This window comes from Podarcis bocagei (assembly GCF_964188305.1).
Source record: "Podarcis bocagei genome assembly, chromosome: 7".
NCBI classification, from domain to species: Eukaryota; Metazoa; Chordata; class Lepidosauria; order Squamata; family Lacertidae; genus Podarcis; species Podarcis bocagei.
Window position 1 is genome coordinate 10,045,323 of NC_138132.1, and position 15,587 is coordinate 10,060,909.

Sequence of the window (15,587 nt, forward strand, 5' to 3'; positions counted from 1 at the left end):
TCCGCTAGAGGAGGCTAGGATAGGAAAGAAGCATGTGACCCTGGGTGGGAGAAATTAGGCTTATTCTTGTAGTTCTAAACTATGGTTTAGTATTGCATCCAAACACTGCCATTGTGTATGCATTGTGGAGTTTTGATGGCTCCATTGTTTAAAAATACAGTATCTAGGTTCAGATAATTTTTTTAAAAAAGCTAAATGGTGAAGTATTACTATTATTATTGATAATTCATATCACTAGTTAGCATTATTGAGAATGCATCGTTGAGCATTTTTCAATAATGAAGAATACTATAGTATTATACACAGGACTGAAAAGTTTATGAAAGTCTGGTTGATAATAATGTTACATTGGTGGTAAGAATTTTTCATTCCTGAGCATGTCCTGTTACATGTGTATTTTTTCCTCTTTCAAGTTACACATTCCTTGGAATCTAAAAGCCTGATCCTAAGATTTCTTATGGATATAGCACATGGGTACATTTGGATGGTATATACCACAAGTGTTCTGTACCAGAGCATGATGTTAGTATTGTGTTGCAGGTATGCATGCTGTGCAAGTGCGTTGAGAACATATTTTTTTTTTGCACGTTTTGTATGCCATTTTAAGATGTCTTTTTCAAAGGATCTGTCTAACCTTGGATTATTACATTTGCATTGGGAGTTCTTGATCTCCCTCCAAAGCACTTTCCTTCTTGTTGGTCCCCCCCCCCCCCCAGTTGTAAGAGCATCTGAGTTGCTCTAGTTTTTCCGAGGTTGTATTTGGAGTTTTAAAATATACGTATGATATTTTTGACAATACCTGTGCTGATCTTCCAGAACTGAGAAATAGGGCCAGAGTCAACTTAATAACTGTGCAAGCAGGAGTCAACGCAGGAAGTCCCACTAGCACCAAGGGGCTTGCCTACCCCTGCAGTCCCATAGTCTCTGAGGGGTTGTTGGGAGTATCCCCATAACAACACATGGGGGTAGGGAAGGAGAGAGAAGAGTGTTTCATCCGGCAAAGAGAAATGCTTGCACTGACAGAACTATCCTAATAGTGTGATGTTTTAATTCCACCCACTGAATTGAACATCGAACAGGAATGTAAAGTTGTCCCAACTTTTTCTTTACTTTCCCTGAAGCCTTTGTTTTGAGATAAGTGGATGTTTAGAGATAAATGGAGGTTAAGAAAGTAAACTTGAATGCATTTACACTTGTTGAGCTCAAAGGGAAATACGTGTAAATACTTTTGTTAGGAACGCCAGGTGGATGTACAGATGTTAGGAGAAGGAGAATGACCCTGAAGTCATTTTTCTGTCCCCAAGTGCGAGGTTTGCCTTACCTATCATAGATTCATAGAACTACAGAGTTGGAAGGGATTGTGAGGGTCATACAGTCTAACCCCCCTGCAATGCAGGAATCTCAGCTAGGTCCTACATAACAGATAGCCATCCAAACTCTGCTTAAGAACCTTCAAGGAAGGAGAGTTAATCACCACTCAAAATTTGCCAGGTTTCAGGTGCACTTTGCACCTGGCTATTGGCCACTTTCAACCAAGTGAAGGTGCCAAGGCACCAGGTCGGCGCCTGAGGTCTCCATCATGTGGAGGTGCTTGCCTGGGGATCCTTGTATCTCGACTGTTTTCACACCCTATCCTGTGAAATTCTATCTGATGTATTTTATCTGTGTTATCAGAATGAATTTCAGGAACCAAAAAGTTGTATTGGAAAATAGGATGCTTGAACCGTCTGGCCCCAAAATGATAGCTAGGCATTCCATTTTGGTGACTGTAACTCTGCTTTTAGAAGCTGTTTGGTGCCTAGCTTATATATCTGAGTTTCTAACACTTCTCATGGGAATCTGTTCTACTGTTGAACAGCTCTTATTGTCAGAAAGCTCTTCCTGATGTTTAGCCAGAATCTCCTTTCTTGTAACTTAAATCCATTGGTTTGGCTTCTAGCATCTGAAGCAACAGAAAACAAGCTTGTGCCATCCTCCATGTGACAACCCTTTATATATGTGAAGATGGCTATCATATCTCCTCTGTCTCCTCTTTGCCACGACTTCACTTGATCAGGACACTAGATGCAGCCTAGAATAGCATTAGCTTTTTTTTGCTGCTGCATCACACTGTTGACTCATATTCAGCTTGTGGTCTACTAAGACCCCTAGAGAGCAGTTTTGATGGGGTCACACCAGATGTGTATTTTTATAAATTAATTTGTGGTAAGTTAGAGGTAACAGGGGAGAAAGTGTATGTGACAGAACAGTTGTGGTCTCATAAATTATATTACTTTCAATGAACCCCTTAACATTTGGCCAGTCGGACAAGACTTGAAATGGTAGTTTTTAGGCAGTTTCCATTGTAAACGCATTGCATACTGGAGAATGAATACACATTTGATTGCTTTATGCATAAAGCCAAACTACAGCTGCATCTTTATTTTACATTCTCACTGCTCCCTTCATGTTCTCACTCCTCAGTTGCTTATTTCCTCTTTCACACAAACCAGTAATGGTTGGAATTAGGTTTGCAGCCTTGGTTTAGGGTGGAAAAAAAATATCTATAATTTACTGACTTATGTAACTGCAGCGGTAACTGCTTTTCATCAGTACTTATTTTATGTAGAAAATAAAATATACATAGCATAATCAGAACAGTGTACATAAAAGTAATACTTAACTAATTGCAGAAGTTAACTAGCTGAAGCAGAGAAGATGAAAGGAAAGTGCAGAGGACAAGAGTCCTTCTCATGGTGCCAAACCATAGTTTGGTGTTACAACTGAAGTAAGCCATGGTCATGATTTTACATTATTGTCAAATGTGGTTTTATTATTACCGTATTTTTCGCTCTGTAAGACGCACCAGACCACAAGACACACCTAGTTTTTGGAGGAGGAAAACAAGAAAAAAATATATTCTGAATCTCAGAAGCCAGAACAGCAAGAGGGATCGCTGCGCAGTGAAAGCAGCAATCCCTCTTGCTGTTCCGGCTTCTGGGATAGCTGCGCAGCCTGCATTCGCTCCATAAGATGCACACACATTTCCCCTTACTTTTTAGGAGGGAAAAAGTGAGTCTTATAGAGCAAAAAATACGGTATTTTTTTGTAGGGGGAGGTGGGAGGCTGCAGACCATAATTGTATCAACAATGTTGTATTCTATTAGAGTTGTCTGTACTGTATCTGTAAGACCAGATACAGGCTTTGGGCTGATTGATATCAAATGCCCTTTTAAAATGTGTCGGGAAGGGGGGGATTATTGGGTTGTTCTTGTTTTTGTTTTTATTATGTATATTGTGTTTTTATATTGTGATTTTATCTTGTGAACTGGCCAGAGACCTGCGGGTATAGGGTGGTATACAAATGTAATTAACATAATAAGAATAACAAATGTTTCAGTTGTGCATTGGGTTGAGGATGGCGAGTTTGTGCAGTGTTAAAAAACAATAACCCACTTAGGGTATTTAGGCAGAAAACACAATAGACAGAAATGGCAAGATCTGCTTGATTCCCCCCCCCCCCCTTAATTGTTTCTGACTCTTTAGAGTGGCCACCAATTAGTTTTTGAACACATCTTTACAAGCATGTGGTTTAAAAACTATAACGAAGAGTGACACCTATCCATAACGAAATGCCGCTTGTATTGGTGGTTAAAGAAATTGGAGTTCTTGTTGAAACTGCAGTGAAAAGGATATATCAAGAACTCTGGCCAAAAGTTTCAATATAAGGAATAATTCCTACTCAAGAGTTGAAATGAAACTCTTCTGCTAAGAATAACAGTTTGAAGCTAGTAGTAAATTTAAACACAACGTGTAAGTACGATAGTTTTAAAGTAATGGTAAGTTTGGATACAACGTTTAAGTACAGAAATAATGTAGTTTCAAATATACAGTGATATAGTACAAAGGTACATAAAATACCAGTGCACAACAATTGTTTTATACAAGTCTCAATAGCAGTCAAAAAGAGTCCACATCATATAAAATCAGAATAAAGAATAAAGGATCAAATAGGGCCAAAAAGGAGTATCCGGAGTGTGAATCAGATGTACGACTCAGTAGTGGTAACCAGTTAGCAGAATACACATGTTTTTCATTTCAACTCTTGAGTAGGAATTATTCCTTATATTGAAACTTTTGGCCAGAGTTCTTGATATATCCTTTTCAGTGCTTGTATTGGTGGGACTTCATTGAGGCAATAGTTCCCTGTTCTGCTAGTAGACATGCCTGGTGGCTACAGATACAGTCACAACACAATTACACCCTCTGTCACTCAGTGGAGCCAACCAGTTGTCTGTGCCTACATATAAGGAACCCTGGGCTAGGCAATTTTCTGGTTTCATTGAAGTCAGCAGATCAAGTTTCCCTTGCAGCTCTTTTTCCTTTATTGCTTGTTTATTGGATTTCTTGCCCGCCCTTCACCATAAGGTCTCATACAGGAGTTGCAATGTGCACACTGAGATCCTGCAGTAGCCATGGCCTTCCCAGTTGGTACAGCAGTTTGCTGCGCTTATTCATGATCTGAGCCACTTCCTCTAGACGTGGAGCAGGAGAATACTCTGAGAATACTGTGTGTGTATCAAGAAGCCCCCAGAGCTCTTAGTCAGTGATTATGAGAGAGATATTGTGTGTTGCACAATGCCCATATGTTGTGGGACATGGTGCTTTGTTGCAGATGGCTGTATGGCTTAATTGAAGTGGTTGTCATATAAAAGCAGTGATTGATTCAAACAGGGACAGTTGGAGCTGTTAATTTCGCTTTCAATATCAAATGCCCCTTTAAATCGGATTATAGCAGCAATGCATGCGCGTAACACTTGCGTTCGGCCTTTGCTCAGGTTAATGGCATTTCAGAGCCCCTTGCTATAAATTCCTGTTCAGTTCAGGAATCTGGGGCTTGTTCTCTGACGGATTCTGCACTGCCTTCTTGAAAACCAATGTATTTTATTTGCATGTGCCAACAGTTCTGTTGGTAGTCGAACATTGTGTGCATAATCTGTTTTTGTGGAAAACTTTCTCCCTCTCTTAATTGTATACCTGCTCGAGTTTCAGTTTGTTTTCACTGGTGCTAGTTTTAACTACTTATATGGTTTTGCAGTGTTTATATTTGGGCTGAAAGTAAAAAATGCAGGACTGAAAGAGGAAAAAAGAACCTCAAATGTGCACATAAGATAAATTTGCCAATACATTTGGTGTAATAATTCTTCAGGGGCAACTATAAAAACTAGAGACATAGAATCATAGAATTGGAAGGTACACCAAGGGTCATCTAGTCCACCCCTTCTGCATTGATTTGAAGTCCTCAATTCAAATTTTGCCTCTGTCTCAAATTCACTGCATTTTCTTGGTGAAGTGCCCCTCACCATCAGCACCCCTCAACTACCATCTGAAGATACTGTCTTGCATTACAGGATTGCTGTAAGTATATCTTGGGTATTGTTCTGAAGTGCTTTGAACCCTGTGATGTACCATATGCACGCATTTGTCTTTTATGACTTGGAGAAACATAGCAGGTTCTAAGTCTTTGCTGCTTCTTCCTCTGACACACAGCGGTGGGAGAAGGGAGGAAAAGAAGTGGGGGGTGGTTCTAGGCTATAAGTGGGTGGCCATCCCTGCCAAACCTAACCTGGAAAGGCTGAGCTGAGACACCGAGTCACATGCATGCAAGGTGATTTGTGAAAAGGCAGCCTTCCTTTCATTAGGCATTCTTACTGCTTCCTATTATAAGACAAACCTTCAGCTCACACTCCCACACCCTTCAGTTGCTTTCAACAAGAGAGGGGAGGTATCCTCTTGGCACATTGTGCAAATGATATGTGACAAGAAGAAAGCAGTATGCTTTTCATGTGTTCGTCTCCACTCAGGGCGTATCCAGAAATCCATCAGTTGGTTTCACATTGGCACACAGGTCGTACGTCCTACCCGTGCAACCTGTGCCATGGGTTGTTCAACAACAGCATGCCAGCTAGGCACAAAGCTTCCCCCGCAGTGTGCCCCTCTCACGGTGTCATTTGGGAATGAGACTTCTAGGCGACTGCCACTGAAGCGGGGTGGGTGGGTTGTATCCTGTCCAAACAATAGCTGATAACGTATTTTCTTTGAAAAGTATCGTTCTCGGGTTTCTTGGTGTTGCTGTGCCTGATTTATTTACCCAGACATCCCCATAAACGCTGTACTTTTCTTCTGTTCCTTCTGATTGCGCCAGTGGTATGCGTTGCCTACGCTGTTTTGGGTCCTGTTTTTCTTGACACCTGTCAGGTCCTGTTATCCAGATAATCATTGCCCATCCGTAAGGGCACAGCTGCTTGTCTGAGCCAAGGAAATGTCTGGGTTTTTGTGTGTTTTTTTGCACCACATTTAACTAGAAAGGATGTTAAAGCTGAAAGCCAGCTTACTGCATGAGCTTTAAGAGAGCTCAGAATTTTTCTTAATATTGTACTCTCCTCGATGTCAGCTGCTGGATTAATACTGAACTTTGCTACAGCTAGTATGTAATGCTTTCACAGAACCCACATTGCCCTCCGATAGTCTTCTCTAGCACTGTGGACATTAGTTGGCTGAACACAGGACTGCAGGGTTTGAGACTCACCATCCTATAATCAACTAGCTAAGGAAGCATCATGGTCTTCTAGGTACATGACAGCCCCCACCTGACAACCAGGAAGCTTTATGAACCCCTTGGGGGCTACTGTACATCTGTGCTTGGCTAGGTGGGTCAGAGGCTGGTCACAGGCATTGTCCACCAGCAGCTCTTGTTGCACAACAGCGGTTGAGCCCTGGCCCAAATCGGGGCCTTTTCGCAGCTGCGATCAGAGCAGGAAGTGAATGCCATTTGTTGGTGCAACAGTGTTTGTATACCCAGGGCCTTCAGACTTCTCAGATGCACTGTCAGCTTTTTAATTCCAGCCTGCAGTGTAGGATTTGCTTTTTCTCGACTGTAAGGTAAAGACTGTAGATGTTAGCATTTCTCGTCCTCTTTCTGGGTGACCAACTGCAAAGGAAGACAGGTCTCCTCTGTCTTATCAGAACATAAGAAGCGCTCTGCCAAATTCAATGAAGTGCCCATCTTGTCCAGCATTTTGTTTCCCAGAGTGGCCACTCCAGTCATACGCTTCAGGAAATCCCATAGCCCATTAAGGCAGCAGACCACTCCAGGGACTGTGATTTCTGTCTCTGAACCTAGAGGCTGAATTTAGCTATTGTGGTGAATAGCCGCAGAAACACTTCCATACATTTGCCTAATCTCTTTTTAAAGCCCTCTAAGCACATAGCTACTGCACTGTCCAGTGGCAGCAAATTCCATTAATCATGCAAAAAGAGAGAATATCACTCTTAATAGTTTCTCCCAGCATGGCAAGCTGCACCTACCAAAATTTTGTCTTCTACCAGCAATTCAAGGCTGCATAAGGCTTTTCCTTCTTTGCATCTGATTGCCTCTGTGTCTCCCAAAAAACAAAAACAAACCCCAACACAAACGAAGAAGCAAGCTATTGCAAAACAGAATGATGGTGCCAGTGGTTGTTTAGTGTCTTGGGTCGGGGCAAGACCCATTTGTACATCCTTATCATCCCACTTAAAATTAATTTTCTCCACCTGTAGCTAAAGAGGTAAAAGCCCAGGGGGAAATGTGGGGTGCATTCCCTCCCCCGACCTTTGTCACATCTATCTGTGAGGTTTGACTGGATTCAGGGTCCACCTTTGATTCAAACCGGCAAACAGGCTTCTGTTAGTACTACTGCTATTAACGTTTATGCAGTGCTTAATCAAAAAACAACAGCAGCTCACTACCCCCCCAAAATGAAGAGCTTTCCATATATCAAAAAAAGACAGACCCTCCCTGCAAGCGCACAGTCTAATAACGAAGTATTTGTACCATTTACCCAAGCCTGTTTATTCAAGGCAGTTTAATCCAGTTACAAAGGATGACTTTTTGTTGCATACCACAAACCCATCATTCAGTAGCAGCAGTACAAAAGATGGCAATCGGGATGTGCAAACAACATTATAACAACTTTGGTCTGGAAGTCAGTCTTTGCTGATGTCGAATGCATGCATGGCTTATGTAGACAAACTTATTTTCTTCCCCTGCTGCCCTTCCTCCACAGAACTGTCATATTACTACTGGTGAGGTTGCAAGCCAACAGTTGGAAAAAAAGCAATGCCCTAGATGTTTTGGACTGCGACTCTCATCAGCCATAGGCACCATGGCTGATGGGAGTTGTAGTCCACAACATCCAAGGGCACTTAGGTTGGGTAAGGCTGCGCTCCACATCAGCTCCTAAGGAGGCCCAGGTCTCTGACTGTTGCAAAGGATCTCTTGGCCTTGGGCAGCTTTTTGCTCTGAGCATGACCCTCCAGCTCCTCCTTGCCTGTCCAGCAGTCTGACTGCAGCAAGAGAGTAGACTTGTCTGCCACAGTTGTCTCTGGCTCTGGCCTGTTGCGGAAACTACCGTATTTTTCGCTCTATAACACGCACCAGACCATAACACGCACGTAGTTTTTAGAGGAGGAAAACAAGGAAAAAAATATTCTAAACGAAATAGTGGATATATGATTTTTGTGGTTCATGCTGTGGCCACAGACATGTGATCTGACAGTGAGTTTGGAGTAGCCAAATGCAAAAATCCTGAGGATCCATGTGGATCCATGTTTTGTAACCACGAAGGTGGAAAGGAAGGGGAACCATGGATCCTCTGCTCACGACTGCAGCAGATCCCCCCCGCCACCCGTAGGCATTCGCTCCATAACACGCACAGACATTTCCCCTTATTTTCTAGGAGGAAAAAAGTGAGTGTTGTGGTGCAAAAAATACGGTACTAACCATTGATTAGCAGTGGCCATCCCTCACCTATGAAATCATTCGATTCTAGAGCAAATGAATGGGTTATTGGTGGTTGCTTCCCATTCACAGCTAGCTTGCATCATTTTCGTGGCCTTTACACATGGGAAGAGAGGACGGTGACCTTTTCTCAGTGTACTTTGGCACTTTGACTGGTCTAACTGGTTAGAAAGCATTTAAATTGCTTCTGGCAGGGTGACGTAATATAATGGTGTTTGGGCTGCATGGAGCCTCTGGGTGTCGTGAGCCCTACAATCCCGACTAGCTCGGGGCTGGGGTAGCAGGTTGATTTCAGGAGTAGAGGAGTAGAGCGGGAGTGATTCCATAGGTGGGGAGCTGCCTAGGAAGGGCCTATCTGCCCCTTTGATTTTAGACGCTGAGGAAGGGGAGACAGTCCTGCAGGTGCCCTGCGCATAGAGCAGAGACATTCCCTAGCAACGGGAGGAGGAGCCAGAGGAGCTTTCCCCCCTTTGTGCTGCCTCTCCCATGTTGGCAGTGGACCTATGTCCCTCTGAGAAGTGTGTGCCTCCAGCCTTGTAAGGAGAGAGAGTCTTGCAAATGAGTGTGGCCATTCTGCCTTTGAAAGGTCTTAGGATGGCATGACCAGTTGTTGAGACATCTTCATAGCTTTCATTCAGTCTTGGACCCTTCTTGGGGTCCTGTTCCTTAGATTGCGGGTCTTCAACTGATCCAGGGTGGGTCACAATAGCTGCACTACCACCATGCAAATATATGGCAATAGATTAAGTGGGGCCCCCAAATGCATGTTTGGGTTAAAGGTGGTTCCTGGGTCTGAAAAGGTTGAAGGCTACTGCCTTAGATGAACTGTGTTTGCACCACGACTTGTACCATTGCAAATAATAATAATAATAATAATAATAATAATAATAATAATAATAATTAATAATATATTACTTATACCCTGTCCATCTGGCTCGGTTTCCCCAGCCACTCAGGGCGGCTTCCAACAAAATATTAAAATACAATAGTCTGTCAAACATTAAAAGCTTCCCTAAACAGGGCTGCCTTCAGATGTCTTCTAAACTTCAGATAGTTGTTTATTCCTTTGACATCTGATGGGAGGGCGTTCCACAGGGTGGGAGCCACTACCGAGAAGGCCCTCTGCCTGGTTCCCTGTAACCTCACTTCCCGCAGTGAGGGAAGCACCAGAAGGCCCTTGGAGTTGGACCTCAGTGTCCGGGCAGAACGATGGGGTGGAGACGCTCCTTCAGATATACTGGGCCGAGGCCATTTAGGGCTTTAAAGGTCAGTACCAACACTTTGAATTGTGCTCAGAAACATACTGGGAGCCAATGTAGGTCTTTTAAGCATAATTTTTTTGCTCACACCTAGGAGCTTCTGCTGAAATGTTGTGGGCAAGAGCCTGGCCACCAAGTCACGTTTGTATGGTCAGTGGGAATTGCAGATCTGTTCATTTAAAACAAAGTTTCTAGTGTCTGCAGAAGTGTGGCAGAGAGCATGCTGCCCTATGAAAACTGCTGCCTCCGATTGGCACTTCTTAGCTTAATTCCCTACTCCCTGTTTTGGCTCCTACATTTTCTTCCCCCCATCTTTGTCTCCCATACCCTCCCGCAGTCCTTGAAATCACCCACCCACCCATGCCAGTGGGTGGTGTGACCCACACTAAAGCATTATAACCACCTTGTATGTTCCGAACCTTTGGCTGAGTACCATAGATTTGGGAGTATTTTCAGCTCACTGGAGAACAGCCTACCACAGGCGCTGTTGCTGGAGAAGGGGTGGGCCTGGGAGCTTGGCAAGGAGTGATATGGGCGACAGGGGTGGGGGTAGGGGAGGGGTGGAGCTAGGCCAGGCCTGCGCATCCTGTGACACAAGAAGCCAAAAGTAGCTCCATGTGGGAACTTCCCAGGAGCTTGGCAAAGCCCTCTCCATTATTTGCAGCCTTAGGGAAGTGGGGTGTTTCCTTGGTTGGTTGTGTCATAAATTGTGTAGTCTCTACCTAAGGCAAGCATGATTCTCTCCCTTTCCTCACTGTAGGAAACATTTGCTAGCAAGAAGCTGGCTCTAATTGTAAGTTAACAAGGACTGTTTTTGAAGGTTAACATTGGGTTATTGGGGGGGGGGAACCCTCCCCAGCCTTCCCTTTCCCAGTTATTATCTCGGAACTGCTTTTGCTTGGTGGCTGTGTGTTGCCTGCCCTGGTGCATATAATGATGTGGTTTTGTTCACTGTGTTGGCGCAAGTTGAAGCGTTGCCTTTCCAGAGGCCTTTTGCCTTTAAAACCTCAGCTGAGTCATGTCTGGTCATGACGATTAATGTTTTTCCTGGGAAGCCTTGTGTAAGCAAGCAGCTCCCAAGTTGCTCAACTCGGAGGACCTGTGGAGTCTGTGGACTTGCAGAACAAACTTTGGAAGCTTATGTATAGCCCCAATTGAACCTCCTGGCTGACAGTGTTAGATGTTGTGACCGTCAAAGCTAGATCAGAATAAAGTTGCTTTAAAAAGTGGTTGTGCGTGGGTTTTTTTTAGCTGTTTATATAGCTTGTTGTGTTTCAGAGGCTAGGCATGTTAGGGCTGCAATTTTAATTGGTTAGATCCAGATTTCCCAAGCTAGCAGGACCAAGTTGCCAGGGATGATGGGCATTGCAGTCCAAAAACAGCTGGAGACCCAAGTTTGGGAAATCAGTCAGGCTTTTAAGTGACAAAAATGTGCAAATTAAAACACAGAGAGACATTTAAGAAACAAGTACTGTGCTCATAAGAAACTGCAGATGGTAAGCACCATCCTAGGAGAGACCCTGACTTTTACCTCTCACGCAGAAGGAAATGTCTTTTCTAAGGTGATGCATAATCTAAACACAAATAAAGTATGATTTTGCTTCCCAAAACACTGGTTTTACTTGTATATAAATATAATCAATCAGTCAATCCACTAAGATTTATTTAATTGGGTCGCAGTCCTAAATTATTTGTTATGTTATTATCCCACCCTTCCTCCAAGTAGCTAAGCATGACAGATGAACTGTCACAACCTTATGAAAATAGGCTGGGCTGAGAGGGAAATGGTTTGCCTGAGCATCAGGTACTGAAGTGCCCAAATGGCAGCACAGCCCAACCATAGCTGGCAAGCAGCGCTTGCCTCCTGGACTCAGGCCTGGGGTTTCATTCCAGGTTTGTGCAGAAACTGAGCATATATATATATATTTTTTAAAAACTGAATCGGGTCACTGGCTCATTTTGTCGAGTCAGTTTTTATGGAAGGTAGATCTGTCAACGGCTTTGAACCACGAAAAGTAAATGGCATCTCTGTATTGTCAGAAACAGCCCACCCTTCTTGGTTATGATATGCTAGGAGCAGAATGGATGGGGCTGTTGCTGTTGTGCCCTGTTGTAGGTTTTCTGAGAAGTACTCTGCTGTGGAAACAAAACACTGGGCTAGTCAGACCTGTTGGCCTGACCACCAGGCCCTCTCCCATTTGAGTCAACTACTCCATGGTGGTACCCTCAAGATGTGGTTGGACCACAACTTCCCTCATTCCTGACAGATGATGGGAGATGACAGTCCCAACTGTGGGGCACCATGTTGGCTATACCTTGTCTATTCTGACAGCAGCTCTGCTGCCTATGGGGTTGTTTTTTAAATGGCAATGGTGGGTATCAAACCTGGGGTCTCTGGCATGCAAAGTGTGTCCTCTGCCACTGAAGCCAGTTCTTACTTGACCACTGTTCCTTGGGCTGCACAAGGTCTCTTTCTGCCAAAATCCGCTGAGACGTGATGCAAGGACTATCTTTGCACCCCTTCTGGCAAGTTTGGGCTAGAGCCTGCTCACTCAACTCCTTGCCATCAGCACGGGGTGCTGCTTCTCCTCTCCTGGGCTAGTTGCTTCTTTTCTCCCTGCCACCCCCCTCCCCGAGCTTCTGGGTCAGAACCGAGAGGTCTGTCCAATTTCCAGTGCTTCTTTTCGCTGGCGCGGTTTTGTTTGCTTGCGAGAAAGACAAATCTTGGCAAGCTTGCCAAAGCAAGAGGCTGGGAAAGGGTTAATGTCTGGGTCGTGACTCTTGGCTGAAGTCCCAGATGGAAAATGAGTTGGCTTTGTGCAGGAACAAACAATATTTTTGCCTGAGAGCTGGGAGCTGAAATGTCAAAAGCCGAGCCTGTGGACTCGGGGGCTAGAAAGCTCCCTAGATCAAGAGCCGCTGCAGGAACTGGCAATGTTTGGTTTTACTTGCATCCTTGCTCTCTGTTGCCTGGCACTTCTTAATAATTATGATGTCATTAGTTTTCATGGGGAGAGCCGCCTAATGAAGTAGCTTCCTACAGGCTCTGCTGTAGTCTGTCCTTAATTCGTTTCTGTGCATGCTGTTTCTGCTAAAAGCTTGCCCGCCTTAAGTTGTACTTTACATTTCTCACACCCTGGGAGTCTAAATCTGTGTTGAAGGAGTGAGATATAAATTATGTAAATAAATTAGCATGGTAAAAAATGGATCGTGTTGGGTCTGCTGGTGTTACTTATTTATGTTTCTTTACATTTCTATCTTCCATGTCTTTATTGTGGGATTCAAGGCAATGTGCCTTCACGTAGAACTAAGACCAGCATGTTCCAAATAGCTGTCACAAGTGTGGGGAACCTTTGACCCTCCAAATATTGCTGAACTGCAACTCTTAAAAGAGCAACAATTTCACATTTGAGTTACTTAAGGATTCTTAGAATCATAGAATCATAGAGTTGGAAGAGACCACAAGGGCCATCGAGTCCAACCCCCTGCCAAGCAGGAAACTTGGGCGAATGCTATCTGGACTCATCAGTTTGTCAGTTTTTATTTTGTCTATAAGGCCTGGAATGTTCTTGTCAACACTATTTCCATTAGTTCTTCAGGCTCTCCACATATGGAAGTTGTTCTACATCATATATTGCACTGTGAAGACAGATGCAAGCAATTCACTCAATTTATCTGCAATCTCCTTATCCTCCGTTAGCACACCTAAGGCACTATTGCCTTGTCATCCTACAATCGCCTGCCCAGCTGGTCTCCTGTTAGTAATGTATTTAAAGAACCGTTTGTTGTTAACCTTTATGTTTCAGCAACGTGCTCCTCAAATTGTTTTTAAGCATCTCTTAATGTCCACTTACATATCTTTTGCGTTCCATTTGGTCTCGTTTGGACAAGACTTCCATTTTCTAAGGGAGCCTTCTTACCTTGGCTGCCTTGCAGAATATTTTCTGGAGCAGAAAAGGCTAAGGAGTAAACCCTACACAGATCCAGAGCGAAGCCCCTAAGATGGTTGGATGGTGCCTTGTACGCCTCCTTCCAGAAACTCTTGCAGCCCAGATGGCCCCAAATGTATTGCTATGCTTACCTTTGGACCACTTCAGTGAGGCCGAGAGGGGGGTCTTGTCATGTGGACAGCCCAGGGCCTCCATACACATAACCCAGGATTATGCCCTGGGGAGGTCACTTCAGTGTTGCCAACACAGCAGTTTGACTTTACCTCCAGAAGCACACTCCAGTCTCTCTCTCAAGACAGTTGGATGCCAACAGCAGCAGCTCTCATCATCTCTTGCCTTTGGCCATGCTTGCTAGGGCGGTTGGCAGTTGTAGTTCCTCAAGGTCTGGAGGGCCAAAGGTTTTGTCTTCTAGAAGCACATCTCCACTTTTTTGTTCCCAGGGAATTCTTGCCAAACTCTGCTCTTTTCAAGTTGGGTAATCATGGAGGTGCTTACTAGCAGTGTCTCTTTGTTTAGACTGGCAAGGCGCAGAGCTCAAAGAGCACTGTTTGATCTACTCTGGCCAATGCTTGCTATGGGGCTTTTGGGGGGGGGTGTCTTGCTGGCCATTTCCTTCCCTTGGCTGGAGTTGCATGGTGATGATGCACAAGCCGAACCCCTGCCTAACATCCCAAGTTAGGACCAACTGAGCTCAAGTCCAGATGGTCTGTTTCTTCCATCTAAGCAACATACAGACGCAACTGCAGTTGAGAGTTAAGCGGACCCAACACAATGCTGGCTCTTTGAAGAATCCGTTTTTGAACTCCTCTGTTGAAATTGGTTTCAGCCATCTGTTGTAGCTGCACCAATACCCCGGTGGCAGCTGGAAGCTGCTTTCTCTTAGCAAACTGAGGCTGGCTAATGGTATTTGGGGTACCAGGCTGGAAGCATATAGATGACAAAGGCAGGCGGCCGGGGAGAGAGGTGCTGAGTATATCCAGCAAGAGGTGAAGGACATACGACAGGTTGATGCCCTGGGACTCCCCATCGGAGAACTGCAGAGAAAGCAGCCAAGGGAGTCTGTTTGTGCCAGGAAGCCAGAGCACCTCACATAGCACCCCCTGACCTCTTTGCTGCTCTGGCCTCTTTGTGGAGAATTCCACCTTGCCACCCTCACTCCCATCTGGACATTGATGCTGTAAAAGGTAAAGGTACCCCTGCCCGTACAGGCCAGTCGTGACCGACTCTAGGGTTGCGCGCTCATCTCGCTCAAGAGGCCGGGAGCCGGCACCGTCCGAATACACTTCCAGGTCACGTGGCCAGCGTGACGAAGCTGCAACTGGCGAGCCAGCACCAGCGCCGCACACGGAAACGCCGTTTACCTTCCCGCTATAAAGCGGTACCTATTTATCTACTTGCACTTAGGGGTGCTTTCGAACTGCTAGGTGGGCAGGAGCTGGGACTGAACGACGGGAGCTCACCCCGCCGCGGGGATTCAAACCGCTGACCTTACGATCAGCAAGTCCTAGGAACTGAGGTTTTACCCACAGTGCCACCCGCATCCCCTATTGATGCTGTAGC

At 44.7% G+C, this 15,587-nt stretch overlaps 1 protein-coding gene across 1 annotated transcript in view; it reads left to right on the top strand.

Moving 5' to 3' along the window:
* Window positions 1–15,587, top strand: part of PPP1R37 (protein phosphatase 1 regulatory subunit 37) — a 50,214-nt gene that overhangs the window by 3,225 nt on the left and 31,402 nt on the right. The window lies entirely within an intron of this gene.